Source organism: Lichenostomus cassidix, chromosome 17, assembly GCF_008360975.1.
Source record: "Lichenostomus cassidix isolate B80296 chromosome 17, HeHo_3.0, whole genome shotgun sequence".
Classification (NCBI taxonomy): domain Eukaryota; kingdom Metazoa; phylum Chordata; class Aves; order Passeriformes; family Meliphagidae; genus Lichenostomus; species Lichenostomus cassidix.
In genome coordinates this window covers 7918313-7942982 of record NC_139497.1, presented here as the reverse complement: position 1 = coordinate 7942982, position 24670 = coordinate 7918313, and the positions used below count along the sequence as shown (strand labels likewise).

Below are 24670 nucleotides of genomic sequence, written 5' to 3'. Positions count from 1 at the left end.
CACTGCAGTGATTTCTGCAGCAAAACCCCAGGAGAGCCCTTGGAGCCCCTATGAGGCCATGGCAGAGCAACCTCGCCATTTGCAGTGTTCCCTAATTAGTTCATTGCCCCAGTGGGCAGCAGCTGTGTCCCAGCAGGAGCTGGGATTGCCTGGCATTGGGTGCTCTGGGCCAGGTGATGTCTGGGCTGTTCCAGGCCTTGATTTGCAGACATTAAACTCAACACAACTAAAAACCCCTTGAAATTTTCCACTTGCTGCAGAGGAGACTTCAGTCTAAATCCTTGCAGTTGCATTAATGTCTCTCTTCAGAAGACACCCTAAAATTACCAACGTTAACCCTGTTGGAAACACTTTGTCTCCTACCAACACCAGCTCTGAGTTTTGTGACTTGCAGCTAAAGCTCTGTACCTGGAACCAATCCTTTCCTTGTTCCCAGGATAAGAAAGTAATCTCCAAAGCTCTTGGGATAAGCTTGAGGTGTGGAGGTTTCAGGCTCACACAAGAGCCCTTGCTGATGTACTTGGTGCAAAACTGCAGAGCCAGGTTGTTGCCTGAAATAAAATGTGCTTTTGCAGCAGAAATAGCATATTTACACTGAATAATTCTTGCACATTTATCTTTTATCTTTGACATCCTCTCCACACAGCTCTCTCCAAAATCCTACTACCAAGCACAGTCTCTTAATTACATCCATTTTTCTCATGGCATCTTGCCTTTCTTTTAAAATTCCACAAGCAAGCTTGGCTCTTCCTTTTACACCCTGTTACTCCCCTTAGCCAGGACAACCAGACACATACCTGCAATCATTTGGGTTCCTCTGGTGACATCAGTCAGTTCTGGGGACAAAGATTCATAAAATGGCTTTGGGGGGAAACGACCTTAAAGCTTGTTGAGTCCCACCCCTTCCATGGCAGGGACAGCTTCCACCATCCCAGGCTGCTCCAAGCCCTGTCCAGCCTGGCCTTGGACACTGCCAGGGATCCAGGGGCAGCCACAGCTTCTCTGGGAATTCTATCCCAGGGCCTGCCCACCCTCCCAGGGAACAATTCCTTCCCAATATGCCATCTAGCCCTGCCCTCTGGCAGTGGGAAGCCATTCCCTCTGTCCTGTCACTCCAGGCCCTTCTAAATTGTCTCTCTCTATCTTTCCTGTCGCCTCCCTGAGGTCCTAGAAGGGATCCTTTGTTTTCCCACATTTTAGGAGCAGCACAGTTACCTCCCCTGGTTTTTTTCTTTTTTGTCTTTTTTTAAGTTGCAGCTTTTCCTCTTGCACCTTCTCCTCAGACAATCAGCCTGGGATCACACAGAAACAGAAAGTGAAACCAGAAACAGGGCACAGGAGCAGCGACCTCCATAGGAAATATCAGCCACTGTAGGAACTATTTCTCCACCATTTTCTCGCTATTACCATCAAACCCTGCTGTCTGAACCGCGCAGGTTCCTCACTCCAAGAAGTGTGCGATAAGGATCAGGTGTGGAGATGCCAGCCCAGCCCAGCCCAGCCCAGCTGCACCCAGTCAGGGGTTATTGGTGAGCATGGGGCTGTGATGGTCACACCTGTGGGGCTGGAGAGCTTAACAAACCCGGCGGGGTGAATCCCCCACTCAGTCTGTCCTTCTCCGCTGGAAAGAGAGGTTGGTCGGGATGAAGCTGGAGGGGAGCAGCGCCGGGACACACAGGTAGGACACGCGGTGGGTTTGGGGCCGGTTTGGGGTCTGTCAGACCCACTAGATGGCGGCAGCTCCTTAAACTTGTGCGTTCGGCGTGGAGAAGCGCAGGATGAAGCTTCTCAGGTGGAAGCTGCTGAAGGAGCCGAGCGCGGCGGCTCCGGGGGGAATAGATTCTCACTGATAGAAGGCAGCTTAGATGGGATAGTAGGCGGAAATTTCTCCCTGTGAGGATGGTGAGACCCTGCACAGTTTTTCCAGAGAAGCTGTGGCTGCCCCTGGATCCCTGGCAGTGTCCAAGGCCAGGCTGGACAGGACTTGGAGCAGCCTGGGACAGTGGAAAATGTCCCTGCCCGTGGCTGGGGTGGCACTGGATGAGATTTAAGGTTCCTTCTAACTTAACCATTGTATGCCTCGTGAGTTCTTTTGAAGTAAACATCCAGTGGCAAGAGAGGGGCTTTTGCAGGCGATTTGTAAAATCCTCTGCTGTGTACCAGGCTACTCCAAGGTTAGCTTTACCCTCATTATGCTGCTTGATTAATGGGAGCACTTAAACATGCAAATTTGTCAGAGCTGCCTCCTGCCCTTCCCAGGATTGGCACTTTGTGGCAGAGCATGTCCTGATACTGCTCCAGGGAAAAGCAGCTCCGGTGTGCCTGCTGTAGTGTGAACCCTGGCCGTGCTCACGGTGTGAAATCAGTGCTGCCTAAACCTCTGCAGAGACAGCAGAATTGTCCTGTTGTGCTATTTATAGACAGGGTAGAAATGATGGGATGAAGGTCAGGTGAGACAGTTGTGGCAAAGCTGAGAGCAAAATCAGTACTTGGCTCGTGGGTAGGGAGAAGGAGGATAGTTGTGTTGGCTTAGATATTTCAATTCCCTTCCCACAGCTGTTCCCATTAGATTTGGCTCTCCCTCTGCAGGCTGGTTGGCAGCTCAGGTGTTCTCGTTTGCTGCTGCAGCTGGGATCCATTTCAGGGGAGGGAGAGATTCCCAGAGCTGTGCTGCTCCACTCAGGTGTAACGCTGGGAAGAGAGCAGCATCCTTCATTGCTGATTGGCTCCAGGTTTGCTGGGAAACTCAGGAACTGGGCAGATTCCTCATGCCCTGTGTTCCAGACTGATCTGTGTAGCTTTGCAGCAGAGTGTGGAGTCCCCTGGGCATCTCCAGGAGCTGTAGTGGATTACAGGTACCACAATTCTTGTTTCTGCCATTCCTAAAGGGTGGAATGTGCTTCGTTGCAGCTCCATGACATGGAAACTGCTTTTGCTGTAGTGTTTCCCTGGTGTTGAAGGTGGCAGGTTGTGTCCTACTGAGAGCACAGACATGGCAGCACAGGCTGCAAGTCCCTTACAAGGTGTTCAGTGTGCTGTTTGCTCATCTTGCTGCTGCTTACCAGAGGAAATCTCTCCTGTGCTGCTCATCCCATGGCTGAAGTGCTCACCCAGCCGTGCTTGTTCATCCAGGTTCTGCTTTTCATGGAACACTCCTGCAGAATCAGGGACAACCATTCCCCAGAGTTCATTTGTGTCCAGACTCCTGTCCATCCATGCCCTGGTGCAGTTTAATTGGGGTGAGGATTTTAAACCTTTTTCAGAAATGCCATTTCCTTCCTGCTTCTGCACTCAGAAACGCTGCTGTCCTCTGGCTGCAGTTAGAGAGCCTTTCTGGAAGGCAAAAGGGAGCTTGTTAACAGTTACCTTTGAGCTTAATTAACGATCCAAGGTGCTGGGGGAGGACTGCTCCCTCCTGCCCACAGCAGCTCTGTTGCTGTCCCCAAATCTGTGCTTTCTGCCAGTGTTAAAGTGGTGACTCTGCCTGATTCCGACATAAATGGGACAAATATTGGTGGCTTACATGGAGCTCCTGATTCCCCTCGTGTGTCTGCTCTGTGAAATGTTTGGAGGGCTGAGCAAAGGGAGGGAATATGGGAATTTGAGGCTTTTATTTTTCCTTTCCCATTTGCTGAAGCTGAACGACTGGAATTAAATGTGACCTGTCTGAAAGCCAACCTTGTTTCCAAATAGTGCACGGGGAGCCGAGATCAGAAGACACATTACAAACATTGCAGTAGCATAACTTGAGGCAAGTGCAATCATTTACTTGACTAATGAATCCCCTGGGCTGCTAGCAAGAGAGCAAATCTCTCATTCATCTTCTTAATTTAATAAGCAGAGGGGTTGGCCTTAAGGGTAAATGAAATGAGTAGTGATCCCATGAATGTTTCAGCAAATTGATGTACAATAAGATAAGGGAGATCCAGCGAAGGGCTTGCTTTATTCTGAGAGATTGTCAATGGGCTTTAGGGGAAAGGCAGAGAAGCAGGAGCTGATGGCTCTGTGCAGCTCTCACCGCATTTCTCTCCCAAAATCTCAAGCTGTACAGGCTGGACCACGGGAATTTTGTTAGGATAGCATCAAGTGAGCTTAGCTCAGCAGTCAGGGCTGTTGTGCTTGGTGTTGCATGTAAGGCATCCATCAGAGAGAGCCGGAGAAAAGCTGTGCTCTCTGCTCAGCCTGTGGGAACTACAGCTGTGGCACCTTGGAAAGGTTCGTGGAGGAGCTGGAGGATGCCTGTGCTTGTGGGAGCTAATGAGGCTCATTCCTGTCTTTCATGCTCTTAATTACCCCGGAGAACAAACCGCTGGTGTGAAACAATGAGGTGTTTTAATGGCCAGAATGAGGATTGCTGCTTCTGCCACCACAGCAATTACTGAGGGATCACCTGAGTGCACTGGGGAAACTGAGGCAGAGATGAAATCATAACGTTGCTGTAGATAATAAAAACAGGGGAAGGAAGCTCCTGACACAGGCAATAAACTTGGTAATTTTTTTAAACAAAACCCCCAGAAGGGAACGCAGCTTAAACTCCTATTAAACCATGAACCATATAAAGTGACTTTTGGGAGGCTGACTGAAGTGTAAAGAAGTTGAAAATGGGAATGCTTGTTCTTGGCTTTTGTTGGAGAGCAGATTTTAGGATTAGCTGGTCCATTACTATTGAATGCACCTCGATAAGTACAATCTTCCAAGGCCCTTTATGATGAACACACGGTGGGGAGCAGCAAACTGAGCTCAGTTCTCAAAAAATGAGTGGCTTTTGGAATGTCATGGATCTCAGAGTTCTTGAGAGTAGACTTGGGAGGTCAGAGTTGCTGTTACTTGAAGGAAAACAGTTATAATGAAGTTCATGTATTGCGCTGGAATCTGAAATAATTACATTTGTCAACTCTGCCTAATTTGATGAGATGGAGGCAAAAGAATATGGATTTATGTCTTGAATCCTCATGTATATTCATTAGTGTAGGTCTGTTTTAAGAATGTTTATAACTGAGTGCTTTTGGATTCTGGCCAGTATTTGCCGGGCTGCTCTCCTGGAGCTTGGTGACTTTAAGAATAATGTGTAGAAAATTGCTCCTTTTAATCGAGGGAAATAGTTGTCATCTTGGCATAATGTGAGCAGTATTGTTCTATTTTGGGGTTCAAATTGCAGTTCTGAACATATCAAGGATTAAAAACCTTGGGAAGTCTCAGTATTGCAGCATTTCTAATAGCACAAAGCAGAATTCCTCAAAAACACCATGTTGGTGATTGGGTTTTCTGTGGACACATAGATTCTTGTTGCTCAGAAGCCAAGCCAAGAGCAGCTCTCATGACCTGAGTTCAATGCTGAAACAATGAAAATCTGACTGAACTGGGCTGCTAATGCCCTGTGCCCTTTGCAGTCTCGTGGCTGTGTGAGATGGATGTTGCAGGAAGCATTTTTAGTCCCAGGAGAGAAAACAATAACCAGGTGCTTGGGTTCCTGGGGCAGGGAGGAGCTCCCAAAGGGGAACAGCCTCATTTCCACTGTGATTAAATAAGAGGCTTGACATCAAAATGGTTTGTGCTGTCAGAGCTGTCAGGGAGCTGAAGGTTCAGACAGATATGGTGTGGTTTTGTTGACGGAGCAGATGGCACCAGGGCATGGAACAGCCCCTTGCAGGTGTGTGGTGTCACTCCTAAGGTGCTCCCTGACCTGAAAGGTGACCTTGAACCTGGCAGTGCAAACCAGTCCCACCCCCAGATCAGATTTTGGGAGTTGGCACTGCTGGCACAGGAAGAGGAAAGAGAAATGCCCTGGTGGGCAGGAGCAGAGGAGGATCTGTGCAGATCTGTGCTGCTGTCACTGAGGTGTTCCCACAGCCTGGAGCACTCCAGGGCCCCTTGGCTACTCACTCCTGTTCCAGTTTAGCTGTGTCTCTTCATCCCTTCTTGAGACAGAGAGAGTTTTATCCCAGGAACAGCTTGGGGTGAAGGAAGGGATGTGGCTGAACCTGAAGGAGGCATTGCAGGCAGAGAGGAGCTGAGTAACTCTGTTCTTGCTCCTGCTGCTAAAGTCTCCTCCTTCCCCTTCCTTGAAAGCTTACCAGGTGCATTGGGATGTGAATTTTAACCTTTTGAGGTTTTTTGTTTGTTGAACAAACAAAATTATCCCTCTTGGGGTAGACATACTGGTTCAGGGCATCCCTGGATAAGGGACTTCATTCCTTGAGCCCTTGGTTTTTCTCCTGGTGAGAATTTCACAGCTGCTTCTTGCTGCTGCCTCAGCCAGACTGCTTCATTTTCTTCTGGATTTTTGGTGACAATATCAACCCTTTGATGCCTGAGCCTGTTTTCACCTGAGAATGATTTCTGTGCTGTAGAATGATGAAGTTTTTTGGCTGTACTGGCAGCTGCCATTTCTTTCTGAAGAATGCAGCTTTTATTTAGCTGTGCTGGGAGGGGAGATCAGAGTGGGAACATGAAGCTGGATCAGCTCTGCTCACCATTCCCAGAGAATGGCACAGCTCCTGTGTGACCCTGGGAAGAGAGGCTTGGCTGAGACATGACATTTCCAGGGCAGTTTGGTGTGCACAGCTCAGTCCAGACTGAGAATCTCTTATCCAAACTGATGTCAGGCTCACCAGACACAAACCCTTCTGGCTGCCAGACCCCAAGCTTTGCTCCCCAAGTGTCCCATCTCCCCAACACCTCTGGCTGTGCTGCCTCTCTGCATTGGGAAGATCTGGATCTCTGTGAGCTCCAGAGAAGCTCCCTTGGAATGGAAGAGCTGAGATGGCACATGCAAGTGCTGTGGTACCAGCCAGGGCCTCATTTTGCCCATTCTGGTGTCTCTGAGGGTGGCCAGTGCCAGATGTGTCTGAGAAAGGTGCCAGAAACTCCTCAGTGTGCTCTTTTCAAATGTCAAGCTCTTCTGCCTGTTCCACAGGGCAATGAGATCTTTCATGTCCTCAGCCGAGCCCCTGCAATAAAAATGGCAGTTCTGTGCCTCATTCCAGAACTTTCTGGGTTTTCAGCTGGCCAGGAGTCCAAACCTCTCCTGCACTGCTGCCCCAGGAGATTCAGCATTAATGCCTTTATCTGTGTGTACAAGGAGAAGAGAACATTTCTGTTTTTACAGATGGCCTGGGTTCAGGAAATCCAGTCAGCTGGTGTGGGTCTGGAAACCATTCTGCCCTTATTAACACCCTCCAATGATATAAACAGAGAATCCCCTAAGCAAGGAACAGTCTAAATAAAACTCCAGGCCAAACCAGAACATCTAAGGTGTGCCAGATCTTGCTTCAGGGAAAGAGAGAGGTTGGGAAGTGCCAGGAAAGGGAAGATCTTAATTTCTGAGAGAACAGCCCCGTGATTAAGGGAATTTGGTATTCTTGTGTCTCCCAGAAGGGAGAGAGGAGAGCTGAGGAAGGGATATCCCGGGGAAAAGGCTTTTCTCTGTCACTGCCTTGTCTCTTCTCTTGGAAAAGCCTGGTGAGATCCAAGCCAGGGATTGTCTTAAGACAGAGGTTGGAGGCCAAAAAGCCTTTGTAGATCTGAGCCTATATTTTCTGTCTGCCTCAGTTTCCTGTCTGTAGGACAGGAAAACTAAAAATAGCCAGCAGCAGGGCAGGCTCTGTGCCTGTGGCCCTGAGGTCTCACTGTGTGGAGTGTCCTTCCTGGGTGCTGCAGGGAGGTTCCAGCAGGGCTTGGGGATGTGGCCCTTTCCCCTGGGGAGGATGCTCCAGCTCAGGATGGACATCTCTCCTGTGTCCTCCCATACTGACTGGAATTTGTCATGGGCAGGGGACTGTGGGGCAGAGTGGTATGGATGGGATGTTTAAAGGCTGTTCCTGTGTCATCCCAAATGCAGCAGGATGTTTCTTGCAGGGCTGACATCTCTGATCAAAACAGACATGGTGAAGGGGCTGGAAAAATGTCTTCTGATGTAACTTCAAGAGTGGAATTAAAAAAAAGGACCTTCCTCCCCCTGTTCTTTCACTCTTATCTCTTTCCACTTTCCTTTTATCTTTCCTCCCTTTTTGTTTGTGTATGTTCTTCCCCTGTAATTCCTAATGTAAGTAAGGAAGAGTTTAATATGCTGAGACAGGAGAGAAGTTGCTCCACGCGCTGCAGATGCACAACATGTCTTCATTAACTCCCCATGACATTCAAAATAGCTCGAGATAAAGACAAACTAAATCTGGGAAGACAAATATAAATACGGTTTCCCCCCTCCCTCTCGCCCTGCGCGGCTCTCCCCCCCAGGGCATGCATTCAATTACTGAAGATGAATGGAGCAGAGCGGAGCAGCTTTGGGCTGCAGAGCCTGGCGCTGCCTGCTCCTGCCGTCAGATGGCCCCACACTTCATGGAATGTGCTCCCGGCCCCGGGACAGCCTGGGACATGCTCCGTGGGGTCTGCAATCCCTCCTTGGAGGCTTTGATAGCCTGCGGGCACTCAGCAAAGGTGGCAAAGCCCAGCGTGGGGAGAGCTGCATCTCCCACATCTCTGGCTGCTCTTGTCCTCCAAAGGTGTGTGGATGGGAAGGTATTGGTGTTTAAGGCACCAGATGGGGAGGGAGGAATTGGGCTTGATCTTCACAGAATCAGAACATCCTGAGCTGGAAGGACCCACAGGATCACCCAGCCAGCTCCTGTCCCTGCACAGACACCCAAAAATGCCACCCTGGGCATCCCTGGCAGCATTGTCCAAACCCTCCTGGAGCTCTGGCAGCCTCAGGCTGTGCCCATTCCCTCGGGAGCCTGGGCAGTGCCCAGCACCCTCTGCCAAGCGCCTTTTCCCTGCTGTGGGGCTGTGAGCCAGTGATGGAGCCTCTGCCCCGCAGCAGGGACAGGGGCTGACAGCATTGGGGGGCAGAGGCTGCACCTGTAGTTGCTTCTCTCCAGCAAATCTAGATTCTGTGTGAGGCTTACAGAGCTTGAGGTTAGTTTCTGTTTTGCTGTGTGCAGGCTGGAGGAGCTCTGAGTGCTCAGGTCCAGCGTGGCTGGAGCAACCTGGTCGAGTGGAAGGTGTGTCTGCCCATGGCAGGGGGTGGAATGAGAGGACTTTTAAGGTCTCTTCCCACCCAAACCGGTCTGGGATTCCACAGGAGTGATGTGCAAAGCAGTGCAGGTGCAGAGGCTCTCATTGGGGAATCTGTTTGGCCCAGGTTCTCACCCTGTAAAATGACTGCTGGCACTTCATGGACTCTGTTCACCAGCAGGAAATGTGTCTCTACAGAGCTTCAGAACACCTGCATTCAAGCTCAAGGTGGCTTTTGGGGGAAAGTTTCTCTGCCCTGGTGTTTGCAGCTGGGTACCAGACCCTCTCCACGTTCTCTGATTCTGAGGTGCACAAAGAGCTGCTCGTTCATGGATCCTTTCCTGAACTCCCCAGACTCCAGCTCCATTCAAGCTTTACTCTTGTGGAAGTGTCTCTGTGATCTCACAGAGCTTTGCTGTAGCTGCAGGAGCTGGGGTGAGCAACTTCCCAAGGAAGGACTTGCCATCCCTCCCCATTAAAGTCTTTTCAGTTCCCTGCCTCTCTGTGCACAGCAGATGATTATCTTGCAAAAGCATTCTGTTTTTTTCTTTCCCTGTGTAGTTCAAATTATCCTTTCCTAAGTGCATTACCTGGCATTTGTCTGCGCTGAACTTCATCTGACTTCATGCTGTCCATCCACCTAGCTTTGTTAAATGTAATTGAAATTGAGTTTGGGCTGGGGGAGGCCTGGGGTTGATGGAGCAGAAAAGCAGTGGCCTGTGCTTGCAGGACTAAAGAAACACTGCGAGTTATTGCAGTTGTTGAGTCCTGTTAAATCCAGTTGTGTTCATGTTACAGTGAATTAAGTGAACATCACAAAGGAAAGGCAGGGCAGAACCTCTTCTGTGCCATGCCAGGCTTAAAACCCGAATAGCAGAATAGCCTTCCTTGTGTGGATTTGTGGTTTAGGTGAGGTCAGAATCTGTCCCTTGGAAATTGTCTGGAAATGACAACTCTTTTCTCCAGTAGGAGCAGGCTGGAGTGCAAAGTGGGGATTATCTCCTGTCAGAGGACACAAGCCCTGAGGGCTCAGGGCAGCCTGGGCAGGGATCTGGACACAGTTTTCTCATTAAGAACAGGATCTGCTTCAGAGGACTGCAGCAAGTTCATCTACACAGATGAGCTGGTTACAATTTGCTCTGGTTGTTTTTTGGTTAATTTACTCCAAGTAGTGGGCTGCTCTTAAGTTAACTTTTAATAGGAATAGTGGGGGGGAAAACCCACAAGCTACTGTTCAAATGAAGCTGCTCCTTGAGGATAGAATAACACAGCCCAGTTGAGTGTGGAACTGGGGTTCATTCAGCAGTCCAGGCAGCACCTCACCATCCCTTGCTATTTAAGGTTTTTGTGGTGTGAGGTGACCTGATGTTGAGAAAGGACCATTTGGAGAAGCGAACTCAGTGCTGTTATCTGTGGTTGTATATAGGGTGGATGAAATTATGTGTACACATTTTATTTTGGGGCTTTTTTGTGCAAGGATCCCAGCAGAAATAAATGCACACTTCAAATTCTCCCCACTGCAGTCAGTGGAAGGCGTTTCAAAGGGTGCCTCCTACCATCCCATCCTTTTCCTTATTGGATCAGCAGCCCTAAATCCCCTGCTCAAACGCTGTAATCAGCTTGGTGCTGGAGTTTGGGCAGTGGGATGTTGAACCCCCTTTAGTGTGGGATTTTTAAGCCTTGCAGCCCCAAGGAGGAAAGTGTTGTGCCATTGGACTGAATTTACAGAGTGGACACCTCAGCTGTGGTCAAGGATCAGAGATGAACCAGCAGGGAGATGTTTGCAGCAGTGACAGCCACGTTCTGCTGGACATCTCCCTGCTGTTCCCTGCCCTGTACCTCCCCTTGTGTTGGTGTTTTGAGGATCTGCTCCTCTCTCCCCTCCCTGTGTCCTTTTCATGGTTTATTATTGCCTTAGTGGGGTTTTTCCTTCCTTCAGTGCCTGTGGCTCTCACAAGGAGCAGCTCCAGCATCCCTGTACAGAACCAGCAGCTCCAGGTAATGTTTTAGTGGCAATTAAATGAGATTCTCCTCCCCCACCCTGCCCCTTTGTCAAATGAATCTAAAAAGGCTTTTATGGGGGTGAGATGCAGGGGGGAAATTAAAAGCGTTCATAAAAGTGGGTTTTAAGAAAAGCCTAATGAAGGAAATGAACCTCCTGAGAGATCAAAGCTGAACCTGCTGTGCCAGTGCAGAGAGCTTCAGCTTTTTCTTATGTTTCCACTGGCATGAAAGCAACATGCACAAACATTTCTTCCAACAGCTTTAACTTTTTAAATCCTGTGGGTTTGGCATTAATGGCCTATTTCTGTTTTGTCCAGTGCTGGGGTTCAACTGTTTTGTTAGAAATTGATGTGATGGCTCTTCACTTCTCCAGAAGAGCTGGGCATCCTCCTCAGGATCCATCAGATCCAACAGTACCAGGAGGAACCTCCTTCTCTGAGAGCTAAATCAGCTCTGCTTGGCTTTGTGGGTTGCTCCTGCCTCTTGCTAGGATTGTACTCTGAGAGAAATGATGGAATTTTTTAGGTTGAAAAAGCCCTAAATGCTGGCCCAGGTAGATGTGAAGGCAATACCCCTCTGTTCCCCTGCTCTGCCTCACGAGGAGGTGGTATTTGGAGGGGGAAATGGCCAATCACCTGCTCCCAGCAAGTTATGGAAATGTTACAAAGCCTTAAAATTCCATTTTCCTTAAATTGAAAAAAAAAAAATAGGGGTCTCCCAATAGGCTCTGAGGGGCATGGAAATGTTGACTGAGTTACATGTAGGGGAAGTTCCATTAATCATGGAAAGCAAAACTGAAGGCTCTTAATATTAACCAATTTTTGTAGGCCAGACTCCCCATACCTGTAATTTTTCCATTACACATATAATCTCCTCTCTGGAAAAGGCAAAGTTTGTTTAGCATCAATTTTTTCATTTTTTTTTTTTCGGGGTTTGTTGTGGATTAAAGCCTGGATGGTTCAAATTTGTCAGGGGCTGGCTCTGGTCTCCTCTCCTCATCTCGTCACTTGTCGCCCTCTCCCAGGTCCCAGGGCTCTTACTTTTAAAGTGTTTCCATGTGTCTGAGAGGAGAATGGGATCAGGGCTGCCCGGAGAGCCCTGAGCTCTCACAGCTTCCCCGAGTGCTAATGAGGAACAGATTGGCTCTAAGTGGCTGAGGGGAGCAGTTCAGCAGGAACAACAACTTGCACGCAGCCTTATTTATGGCAGGCCTGTTTCTCTGAGAGAGGGAATGTCAACCTGGATTTGGACTTTCACCTAATCTTGCCTGAAAGTACCCGGAGATATTAAGTGACCACCTACTTGGCTGCTGGACTTGGGTTTAGAAGCAGATCCTGCTCCTACCAAAGCAAATTGCTCTCAGGCGGGGTGGTGGCTGTAGGTCATGGCTGTGGGGTCTGGGTTTGGTATAAAAACCTCCAGACCTGAGCTTTTGGTGTGGAAATGGAGGTGATTTTGCCATGGTTAGAGTGCTGGGTATAAAACCTTCAGACCTGAGCTTTTTGTGTGGAAATGGAGGTGATTTTGGCGTGGTTAGAGTGCTGCTGGTGTTGGATTGACGGCAGGAGCAGGAGGAATTGTGTCACTGGGAGGTGATCCTAAAGCTGCTCCAAGAGAGCTGGCCCAGAGTATTATGGGCTTCCCAGAACCCAGTCCAGGAGGAAACAGAGCTTTCCTCATGTCTGCCTGTCAGGAAACAACCCTGCTGGCTTCCACGGGAGCCTGTCTGAGCTGGGAGGTGGGGAAGGAAACAATAGGGACCCAAGTCCAGGTTCAGTGATGAGTGCCCAGATTGGGGGAACATCATGGACTGGGACACACCCATCAGCAGAGCTGGATTGGAGCCTTGGAGGGCCAGAAGGGAGGGTTTGTCCGTGGCCCAGCACATCCTGCACTGCTCAGGCTCTGCCATGGCTTAGCCCCAGCTGGCAGCTCAGCCCCACAGTCAGTCCTTCTCCCACGGTGGGATGGGGAGAGATCAGAGCAGGGAGGATGAGAACTCATGGGTTGAGCTAGAGAGAGTCTGAGAGATCAAACAAAGCTAGGAATTCTGTCCCCACTTGCCATGGGCAGGTGCTCAGCCATCCCAGGAGAGTTTGGCTCTATCATGAGTGATGGTGACTTGGGAGGACAAACTCCATCCTTCTGCACATCTTTCCCTTCCTCCTTCTCAGCTTTTTTTACTCCTGTGGTGTGGGATATCCTTGGATCAGCTGTGTCCCCCCAGCTCTTTTATCCCTTCAGCCTCTACCCTGGTGGGGTGAGAGGCAGAAATGTCCTGCACTCTGTGTAAGTCCTTTTGAGGAATAAAAACATCCCTGAGTTACCAACACTGCTTCAGCACAAATCCAAACCCAGCCACTGGGAGGAAAACCAGCTGTCCCAGCCCAAACCAGCAGGTTCTCCTTCACCTCCCTGCACTTTTGAGGACAGAGTTCATATCCTGCTTTGGGCTCTCCAGGGTAGTGCTCTCCAGCAATAGTCCTTGCTAACTTCAGAAACCAGGGATAAGTTATTCCTGTCTGCTCTTAAGTATTTGTGGGAAAAGCTGGAGATGTCAGACCATCCCTCCTCTGCCACTGAGGTGCTTCCAGGAATTTACAGCAGTATTGGCTTTGTCCCAGTGAACTTTGTTACATTTTAAAAAGCCAGTTATTGAATCAGTTTTGTAGTTAGTTACCTGATGGGAGTCATGATTATCCATGTACCTCCTAATTGATTAAAATATCTTTGCACTGGGCTTTCTCTGCTTTTTTTCCACCTACCCAGGTTCAATCTCATCCATGATGGAAACACTTTGGCTGTTACAGCAGTGACCAGGTAACAATTAGCTGGCAGTTACTGCAACTTAAAAATAGTATAAGGCTTTAAAAGAGGTTTCTTCAAGGTGAACACAAGAAATTTTTAAGAAGAGTGAATTTTTTTTAAGGCTGACCCAGCTGCTTCAATAGTGCAAAATTGACATTGCTCTGATTTACCCTGGCTGAGAACTTCACCCTCTGCATTAAATTACACAAATTACTCTGAATATTGCAAACTACAGTCAATCCTTTCCTGCCAAGGGATGAGCTCATGATTCCTCACTTCTCTTATGAGGGTTATGATGACCTAACCAGGACTGAAGATGCAAGTTTTTGCAGCATCTTTTGACTGTTGTTCATAGCAGGAATGGTGAGTTCTCTGAAATTTACCACTTCATCAGCAATGATGTGGGAATGGCAATTCCTTTGTTCCTCCTGGAGCTGGAGGAATCTGTGTGAGAGCAGGATGGGCTCTAAAGGCCAAGCCAGTGAGTGTGTGGTGAGGTTATCTGGTTGGCAGAAGGTTATTTCTGATTCTGTGCTCAGCCTGGTAGCTGTTATTGGTTCCACTCTTCCCTGGGCAGGAGTTTGGTCCCTGCACAAACTCATTTATTTGCCTCTCAGACCTTTCCCTGCTCATGCAGGGAATGAGGCAGCCAAGGCAAAGCCATCACCTCACTCGTGCTGAAAAACCTGGGAGTGAGGGAGGAAACAGGCTCAAATTGAAGCAGATGCTATGGTGGGAACAATTACCTGAGAGAAACTCTGGGAGGGAGCGGAAGAGATAATGAAACACCCAGGGATTTGGGAGTCAGCTTTCCAAGGAGCAGAGGGGTTAGCAGCTTGGAGCTGGAGCTTGCAGCTGTGGTGAGAATCAGCTTCCCTTTCTCTCTGCTCCTCATTTTCCTCCACTTTTCTCCCCCTAGGCCTAAGGAATGGAGGAGAAAGTGGCATTTGGAGCACAAGTGGTGTTGGCAGTGCAGAGCCAGGGCTGCAGTGGTGCTGGAAATGCAATGTGCTGAGCTCAGCTGCTGCCTGCTGCACAGGGACATCCCTGGGTCCTTGATGCCTGGGATTTTAGCTTCTATATTTTTGGTGTATCTGTAGTTTTAGTGTGTGGCTCTGGACTCAATACAGAGCACTAAAGCTGCTGTTCCCAGCATCTTTAGACTAAACAATTCCTCTAAGTTGGAAATCCAAGGAGACTTTGCTGCCTCAGAGCCCCAAAAATATGTAAACAACAGTGAATTGAGGGGAGCAAACTTGGAGTAATTGACATCATCACCTGAAGGTGTGATTGGAAGATTAAGGCTCAATATGTTAATGGACAGAACTTATAAAATATGAAAAACTCATGACTTGTTATCTATTTTGGGTGTAGCCTCTGGACTAGTCTTTGTCTGCCCTAAATGCACCTTGAAGGCCTTTGGTGAATCTAACTGCTTTTTATTCTCCTAACTTTGTCTAGCCTCTGTTTTAAGCAAGCCTAGTCAGGTATCATCCTGACCCCAACTCCATCCTTGCCAGAGGGGAGTCACTGCCAGCAGCCCCACAGCAGCCTGAGCTCCCCAGGGATGTGAACTTGATGGCTCAGGGCTGCAGGAGAACCAGAGCAGGATAGGTGCCCAGAAATCATCCAGCTGTGGATTCCCTGAGACCTGGCTGGTTTTCCTCCCCTTCTCCTGCAGGCATTCCCATTCCATCAGCTCCTCAGCTCTGTTTCCAGTTTACCTGCATGGCTTCCAGGGCATAAAAAGGGAATTTAGCACATGTGTTAACAGCAGGCTGAGCTGGGAGCTCCAGGGGCTGGATAACCTTCCCTGGGTTTCTGTACCTGTCCTGCCAAAAGCTCTCTGTGCTGTTTCTGTTCAGCCCAACAACAGAACCAGAGTTTGGATAAATCTCCATCCCTGAAAAACACTCTGCACTGCTCTGCAGGAATGGCTGTGTGGGGTCAGGCACTACCCTTGCAATGCACCTGAAAGGAAAAGTGGACAACTTTTGGCAGCTGAAAGCCCTCAGTAATTCCACTTGCACCTTGGATCCTTCTTCCCAGTTTGGTTTAAGCTCATTTTTTTTTCTTCCACCTTTCTATTCTCTGATTCCTTTCTGTGTCTGAGGGTAGAAATGCCAATTGCCACTGCAGCCTCTCTCCTCTGTCACCTTGCTGTTGAATTTAGATCCTAGTTTGAACGTCTGCTGATATTGAAAAGCTCCTTCTCCCAGGGAAGCAGTGATAGGATGAGGGGAAATGGCCTCAAGTTGTGCCAGGGAGGTTTGGGTTGTGGATATTAGGGAAAAAGAGGGGTTAAACATGGGAAGGGGCTGCCCAGGGAGCTGGTGGAGTCACCATCCTGGAAATGTTCCGAAAATGAGTCGATGTGGTGCTTTGTGATATGGTTTTGTAGGAGTTTTTGGTCAAAGGTTGGATCAGAAATTGGATTTTAGAGATCTTTTCCAAGATTAATGATTCCATCATCCTGTGATGCTGCCTGCAGGTAACACTTTGTATTCCAAATTGTGGATCTTTGGAGCTGCTAAGGAAAAGCTGAAATGCTGAAGGTGGCTGGTGGGTGAGAGATGGGCTGTGGCCCAGAGGTTGGATGGATTAAGACAAAGAAAAGCAGACCAGGAAAGAGCTGAAACCTCTGGATTTCAACCTGTGGTTTGTGGTCACTTCTCAGGAGCTGCTAAGAGATTTTTAGAGGAGCTGTCACCATTGTGCAGAGATCTGCCTTGTGGGGGAGAAACCTGTGCTTGAGCAACTTGAATAATAATAATATTACAAAAAACCCACTTCAATAATTCAGGTCTGCAATATGAGTTTTTATGTAAATCTTGTCAAAGTGTCATGTCTTCAACGTAGAGAGCTTTATCTTGTGTACTGTAAACCCACGTGAAGCAAGGTATTTCTGGTTTGCTGCTGCCTAGGAGTGTTTTTAACCCCTGCCAAGGGTGTCAGAGGCTGCACTGCCTCTCAGCCAATGTGCAATTTGGCCCAAATCATACCTGTTTGCTGTTCTCCCATTTCAAATCCAAGCAGAGGCTATAAAAGCCATATTGGGTGTGTGCTGGAGGAGGTTTGAAATGCTGCTTTGCAGTCCAGGAGATTACAGCCTCATTTTCTCAGCTGTGATTAACTGGGGCTATCAGAGGCTCACCTTGGCTCTGGGTAAAATGTGTCCAGCAGGCACAGGGAGTGCATCAGCGAGGGCTTGAAACATCTCTTTGTTCCTTATTTGTTATTGTTTCACCTGCCTGGAAATGGGAATTGCCAATGCTTTGATTCATGGATCTCAATGTAATTTAGTTCCAGTCGTTCCAAGCCTGTCCTCCAGCCCTGAGCCAGGCTTTGGAAACTTCCCTATCAGCTCTTGGCAAATCCAGGCAGATCCCCTACTCCTGCTGCAGCCACGTCAGGGAGAGATACAGGGAAGGCTATCCTTGTTAAACCAAGGCATTGTGATGATTTTTTTAAAATTTTTTTTATTCCTATTTTTTTTTTTTTTAGCTTTGTTATTAAGTATATTTTCTTTAGATTTCATCCTCAGCAAGGATGGGGCTTTGAGGGAAGTTCTGGCCCTGTGCTGACAGCAGCAGCTGAGGATCCTGCTTGCTAGTTAATCTGTGGATTTAGATACTTCCCTGTACCTGAAATGTTTTTCCATGCTGTGGCAGAAGCAGCTTTAGCTCAGGCTAAAAATTTGCAGTTGAGGCACAGAAATGTTTAGAAATGTTTTGTTTTCCCAGCCATCGGGAGCTGCAAATCAGTGTTACCTCTGGTGTTCCCAGCAGGAGAGAGGCAGTGCTGGGACTGGGGATGTGATTGCCAGAGAACAACTTTGTGATTTAGCTGTTGAACAAGCTCATGCCTGATCCTCTGAAAAACAAACCTTGGTGTTAATCGGAGAGGAACAATTCCAGAGCTGAGCACAACAGCAACAAGCCTGGGAAGGACCTCAAAGTCGTGTAATTCACTCTGCTGCTTGGAGATCTGTTCTGCCCACGTTATCCCTGACAAACCTGCCTAATCTGCTTTTAATTTGCAGTGAGGGACTACTTTAAGAGGCTGATGGAGGAGGTTTTTTTTGTCGTGCTAATATTTCACCTTAATCTCCCACGGATCAAATCAGCCTTGTTATTCCTTGTCCTATCAACCAGGAGCAGGGTGAAAAAATGGGTTTTGTTCCCTCCTGCCTTGTTGAGGGCTGAGGGGAACTCTCTGATCTTTCCTAGGCAGGACAGTCCCTGATGGTTCTCCTTGACTCCCAGGCAGTGTTTTCTCTACATCTTATTCTTTTTCCTTCAAACTTGCTCCTGTTCTTTGCTTTGCTTAAAATGCAGCACAAACACTCAATGTGGCACCTGAGGCAAAGAAATATTCCTCTGCCTTGGCCTCACTGACCAGGAGATGAGATATTCATGTTTTACAGGGATCCTCTTTGTATGCAGGTTTTTAGCTCTTTCCTTTCCCAGAAAAGGGCCAGTTCAGCTGTGGCCAGGCATGTTTGTGGGATGCTGGAACTCCTGAGTGGTTCTACAAAGTTTCTGATGTCATGGAAAGTCCTGAGCTGAGAGAGACTCACCAGGATCGCCCAGCTCCTGTCCCTGCACAGACACCCAACAATGCCACCCTGGGCATCCCTGGCAGCATTGTCCAAACACTCCTGGAGCTCTGGCAGCCTCAGGCTGTGCCCATTCCCTGGGGAGCCTGGGCAGTGCCCAGCACCCTCTGGGGGAAGAACCTTTCCTGATCTCCAGCCTGACCTGCCCTGGCCCAGCTCCAGCCGTTCCCTGGCTCCTGTCCCTGTCCCAGAGCAGAGCTCAGAGCTGCAGCCCCTGGGCAGCTCTGCCCTCAGTCTGCTCCAGCTGAACAATCCCAGTGCCCTCAGCTGCTCCTCATGGGCTCTCCAGACCCTTCCCATCCTTTGGACACTCTGGGACAGCTTTAGGTCTTTCTGCTATTGAGGCACCCAAAACTGCCCCAGCACTGGAGCTGAGGCTGCCCCAGAGCACAGCAGGACAATCCCATCCCTCACCCAGAGGTGATGCTGTCCCTGGTGTCTCCAGGACAGCAACGTCCCTCCTGGCTCCAGGGCACTGCTGACTCAGCTCCAGCGTGCCATTGTCCAACAGAACCCTGAGGTGACACGCAAAATAGAGATCCAGAGGATCCCCAAAAGCCTGGGAGTTGGTAATACTCGTTCTTGCACACAAACCCAGTCCATCACAGCCCCCAACGTGTTGCTGTTACACCACTGCACGTTTTTTTTGAATTTCTGCTGCAGGAGAGCAGATTTGAAGGTCAAGTGCTGCAGAGCAATTCGTTTCCAGCTGAGCCAAAGTAATTCTGACACTGTGGCACAAGAGGGTGCAAGAGGTTTGTGATAAAACCCAGCCACGAGGTGGGTTTGTCCCTTCTGCTGCAACACTGCCAGCAGAGAAGTTTTTCCCTGCTAAGACTTGTCTCACAAACTTAACATCCTGTTAATTGGTGGAGAGTTGGGGCTATGCAAGTTTGCCTCATTATTTTCATGTCCTTTTCACTCTGAGTAGTCCCATAATTATGGTAATTAAACTCCGTGGGTTTTTAATTATTATTTAACAAAAATAATCAGAACTATAGTTGAATTATGAGAGTGCCAAAAAGAGCCTGGCAAATCATAATTTTAGTTTGCTGCGTTATAAATCAAAAGCAGACTTGATTTCCCAGCTTGCTGGATGTTTTGTTAACCAGATCACTGCAGCTCTCCTGAGGCCTCCTGTGCCAAGAGCTGTCCCTGAAGGAACAATCAGGCTTTATAAATAGCAGCCTCAACAAGAGCATCACTGCCAGATGCTGCTGGAATAACTCAGGGAGTTGTGTTTGAGGGAAACTCCCTCATCTGGGGGCAGCTGGGCTCCCAGCCAGCACCTGGGACATCCCCTGCTTGGGAGGTTGGGGAGAAACCACGTTGGGATGCCTGCAGATGGGGTGAGAAACTCATTCCCACACTGCTGGGCTCAGCAGCTCCTCCTGACAGCTCTGAGTTTGCTGCACGAGCTCCAGAGCTGGGCTGGATCCACTCGTGTCTGTGGAGGAGCAGCAGGGACTGCTCTGGGCTGAGCATCCCTTGGCCCCACGAGGGCTGAGCCTGCTTGGAAGGAGCTCTCAATGCTCAGCCACAATCCCAAGGGGTGGTCCAGGCTCCTGCCTCCCCTCAGGCATCAAGTTTCTGGCTCAGAATCCCTTCTTGTGCCTATTAGCAGTTCTTATGGCTGGTAACACTGGCCTTTCTAAGCCATTGAGGTGTGTGAGGGACAACATGCTCCAGTTTTTAGGTAAACACTGATTTTTTAAATTGTAGGACATTTCTGCAAGTCCCCAAAGCAGCATTATTTAGGAAGCACTGGGTACCAAGATCTGTATCAGAATAGAGTCAGAAATGTTGGGTTTTTGGGCATGTGGGTGAGGTGATGAGGACCCATTAATGGTTGAACTCTAGGGTTTCAGCAGTTGGCAGGTGTCTGTTTGACTTTAAAGGACTGAGCAGCTCCTGGATGGTTGGAGAGGGAATTGTCCTTGTCACTGATGTTCCCACACCAGTGTGGCTGACTGTGGCCTGCCCAAAAGTGTGCTCTGGCAGGAAAAGAGGACAGGGAAGAATGACTGAGATGGACTCTAGGGTCAGACAAGTCATTTGGGGTCAGTGTCAGTTTTATCTCAGAGCTGAAGTGTCAGTAGATATTCTGGGTAAGTGTTTTACTCAGGATCTGAGTATCTGCAGTTTCCTCTATCCAAAGATGGTCACTCCTTCCCTGAGGAAATACTCTGGTGCAGGGGATGGAAAGGAAGAGCACCTTATTGTGCAAAAAGTGACTCCATAGCACAAGTGTTCTTCCCAAAATTCCTTCTTAATATACTATAATCTGTACCAGCTGAATGCCTCTTGCTCTGTGTCACCAAAGACATAGAAATACAGGGGTTGGGATGGCAAAATCCATTTAAATTTATACACTTCCCTCTTTGAGCATCCCTGTGCATTGGAATGTATTGGTTGATCCCCATGCTGGGAAAAACAAGCCTATTTTCTTTTCAGAGAACTGAAAGGTTTGAAGTTATTTTGGTAGCTTTTTTTCCTGATTTATTTGAATGTATTCCATATTGTGCAAGCTGTATAATTCCTATTTCCTGACTGTGTGCCTCTGCTAACTTGAGTTTTCAGCTTTCTAGGTAGAGGGGAAAAAGGGACTCATGGGGGAAGTCATCTCTAAAAAGGGAAGATGATGCTCTTTCCCATCTGGAGCAGTTTTTGGCAGTGTTGGAGGCTACCTGATTCCCAGCATGTGAGGTTCCAAACACGAGAGGCACAGTGTGCCCCAAGCAACTGCTGGTCCTGTCCCACAGGGTGTGCAAACACATCACCTCACAGGTGGAAATATTTGGCTAAGGAACACTTCTTTGCATCCTTTAAATAAGTGCAATAAGCACACCTTGTGTTCAGCAGCAGCTTCTGTACAGCTCCTGTCTGCAGGAGGCTATCAAAAGGCTCAGCAAAACAAATCTCATTTGGGTTGAAAGCCTGAAATGAGATTTATAGATGTGTGTATAACATATTTTGGAATCTCTAAAGGCTTTGTTTGTGCTGGGGGTTCTGGGATCATTTCTGTCCCCAGCAGTTCTCCATCCTTGCTGACTCAGAACCACTGGAGCTGGGCTTGTTCTGCTGCTTGGACAAACATGAACAGGAATGCCCAGCTGGGGCTCTCAGAGCATCCTGAACTAACAATCCAAACATTCCCTGCCTTAACCTCACCCTGTGTTCATCATCAGTGCCTCTTGAACAGGCACTGCTTGGCTCTGCTCTGAAATGGGGCATTGAGGTTCTCGGGGTGCCATTTGTCATCCTGCAGGGTGAAAACAGAGATGTGACACTTCTGCCACTGGGCTTGAAGTATTTGCTTCCAATAAAACTTTGCAAACTGCAGGGCTGGGGGAGATCAGCTCAGGGGAATTTAAGTCCTTGCTTAAATTTTTTCCTGGTGTTTTTGCCTGCACAGTTTGCCCACTGTAATAACCTACTCAAACATGTGCCATGAAGTGAAATTCCTGAGTGTAGTGCACAGGGGAGAGGTATTCCATAGGAGGATCCAAGGAAACAGTGCAGGCTGTTGGGAGCTGTTGGAATTCTTAAAAAGAGTTGCACTGAAGAGAGGGAGAAAAGCAGACACTGAACTTGTAGCTGCCACAGGCTGAAGTGGGCACTGCTAAACCTGTGTGTCAGTGTTTCTGCTCCTGGAAAAATGAACAGAGCAATTCCTGGGTTTAGTAAAGAGCAAATGGCAGCCCAGATTGTCTCTCCAAACTCTGCAAGCTTTGTCTGTGTGAGTTTTGAAGGGAATGCACACACATGAATGAGAAATAGGAGAAATGTGTTGGCAGTCTTTAATTTCTCACCATTAAGAATTAAATATTCAAGGAATGATATCTAACTCCTTTTCTGTCTTTGCCTCAGTCCTCACGCTGCTGGGCTTGAGTGATATTAGCTGGAAAGTCGCTAATTGTGTCCCTTAGCTCTCCAGAATTGTTGTCACGGTCTGGGAGATGTGATCACTTTCACAATTTCCTTGTGTTCTACTTTGTCCTGCCCTCTCTTCCTTCAGGCTTGCCCTGCCCTGTCTCTGACTCAGGGGTGATGTTAAGCCTGTCCAGTTTAGTCTCAGCTGGCACTTTTGGGATGGGAGGTGAATGTGGGTGACTGCAGGTATGTGCTGGATGCAGGTCCTGCCTGTGTTTTCAGGGGAGTTCCAGGATGTTTTCACACCACTGTGTGGTACAAGATGCCCCTTTCACCTCTCTCCAACAGCTCAGGGGTGCTGTGACCCAGCTGAGGGACTGTGGAGCTTGGCTGGGCTGCACTTGCCCAGTGAACATCACACTCCACCAGGGACCCAGATGGAAAAGGTGTGCTCCAAGCACCCAGACTGAGCTGCAGTCCTTCTCTTCCCAATGAAATCAATCTCTGAGACAAACTGCCAAAGTCTCAGCAAATCCTGCTGTGTGTGGGGACAGCCTGTGCACCCTGTCCCTGCCCAAGCTCTCTCAGTTATCTCACCAGGCAGCAGCTGTGTTTTCCTTCCTTTCAGCATCCCCAGTTCCTGTCACTCTTGTTCTCCTGCCTCTCACCTTCCCTTTGGTTACAGAATTCACTTCACTGGAAAAAAAGGTTTTTTTTAATATATAAAAAGGCAACACTGAGCTCCTCCTAGCTTAGGGCTCTGATCCAAGTGCCCTCCCAATCCACCTGTGCAGCTGCAGCTCAGACTGTGCTCACCTGCCCTGGACTTTCTGTGCCTTAGGAGCAGAAAGGGTTGGGTAAAAGAAAAAATTTATTTACTAATGCAATCCCCAAGCCCTGCTTTTAAAGGATAAAATCATGGGGATAATAATAAAGGGGTTGTCCAGGTGATGCAAGTTTTGAGCAGCTCATGGTGGTTGTTTTCTGCTTTCTTCAAGCCATCCACCTACTGCTTCTACTGCTCTTTAACCTAAACTGGAGCTTTTCAAAGCTCCCAAAAATCCCTGAAGTGCTGCTGCATGCAGCATTCTTTTGTATACAAAATATTCTTAGCTAAAAATACACTGAGTACTAAAATTATACAGCTCTTTCCAGAGAATCTTCCTAATTTCTGGAGATTTAGTACATGTCAATAAGCAATTTAAAGGTCATCTTATTTCCTCATGTTTGTTTAAAAAGAAGTGCTGAGGGCTAACGTTTTGGCAAATGCTTGCTGTGAGTTGTACAATTTGTCCTTGTTTTTTTTAGATAATGGTGGGTTTCATCTTGTGGAAGGGAGCAAAATGCAGCTTGATTTGAAAAATAAGGGGTATTGCAAGTCTCGTGCAGATAAGTAAATATAATTCCTTGAAAGGCAAGATGTGTTTTGTCAAAGTCTTGAGCTAGTTGGAAAGGATTATGTCTACCAATTTTTGTCTTTCTGCCTTTTTTTTTTTTTTAGTAAATAGATTTTAAAAATCTGTCTAATGGCTTGAATTGCTGTTGCCCAACATCTGGCTGCACAGGTGTGGGAGCAGAGCAGTTGACTCCTGTGGAAGGAGATGTCCATGGGAGGGCATTCCCAAAGTGTGGAATCCTGCCTTGAACTCCTCTTTTCCCTCTGTGTTTGTGATGTACAGATGTTCCATCTGAGCAGCTGAGGTGAGATCTGCCTTGATTTTGAGTTGCAAGACAAATAATGAGGGAATTTGAGCTGATCAAAGCCTTTGCAGTGGGGATGGAGATATGAAGGATTTTTCTGCAAATTCCCTGTGCCAGACCTGGCAGTGGGACAGGACCATGAGCAGCAGGCTGGGGCAGTGATAAGATATTTTTCAACAAAATAATTTGGTGTATTTCAGGGGTGTTAAGCCAAATTCTCCTCTCACAGTTGATCTGGAGCATAATTCCACTTGTCTTAATGGAGATGGATTCCAGATTTACAGTGGTGCTGGAGAGAAGAGGGAAAAGATTATGCACAGAGTGGGTGGGTTGTGGGAAGAAACCCCTCCTTTTCTTTTCTACCTCAGTTTTCAATGAGAAATCATTGTAGACAGCAGCTTCCAGCCTGCCAATGCAAATTGAGGCAAATTAGAGGGCAGATTAACTAATTATTGTAATGTCATGGTAGCCATGCTGCAGTTCAGGTTGCAGAAGGCTTTCAATTACCAGCTTTATTTTTCACAGTTACCTTTTAATTGGGAATGTATTTGGGTGTAAATTAAGGCAGGAAAGCCTCTTGCCTTTTGTTTTATGGTCTTTAAAGAGATGCCTCAGTGGGTTTGGGACTGGGAGGGGAGAGGAACCCTTTCCAGT

The 24670-nt window shown here is 48.0% G+C and overlaps 1 long non-coding RNA gene across 1 annotated transcript in view; it reads left to right on the top strand.

The window, feature by feature from the left end:
- The first annotated feature begins 1589 nt into the window (after positions 1-1589).
- Positions 1590-24670, top strand: part of LOC146429973 (uncharacterized) — a 33547-nt gene continuing 10466 nt past the window's right edge. The window contains exon 1 of the long non-coding RNA XR_014855426.1: positions 1590-1678. This is a non-coding gene — a long non-coding RNA (uncharacterized LOC146429973). The remainder of the gene's footprint in view (positions 1679-24670) is intronic.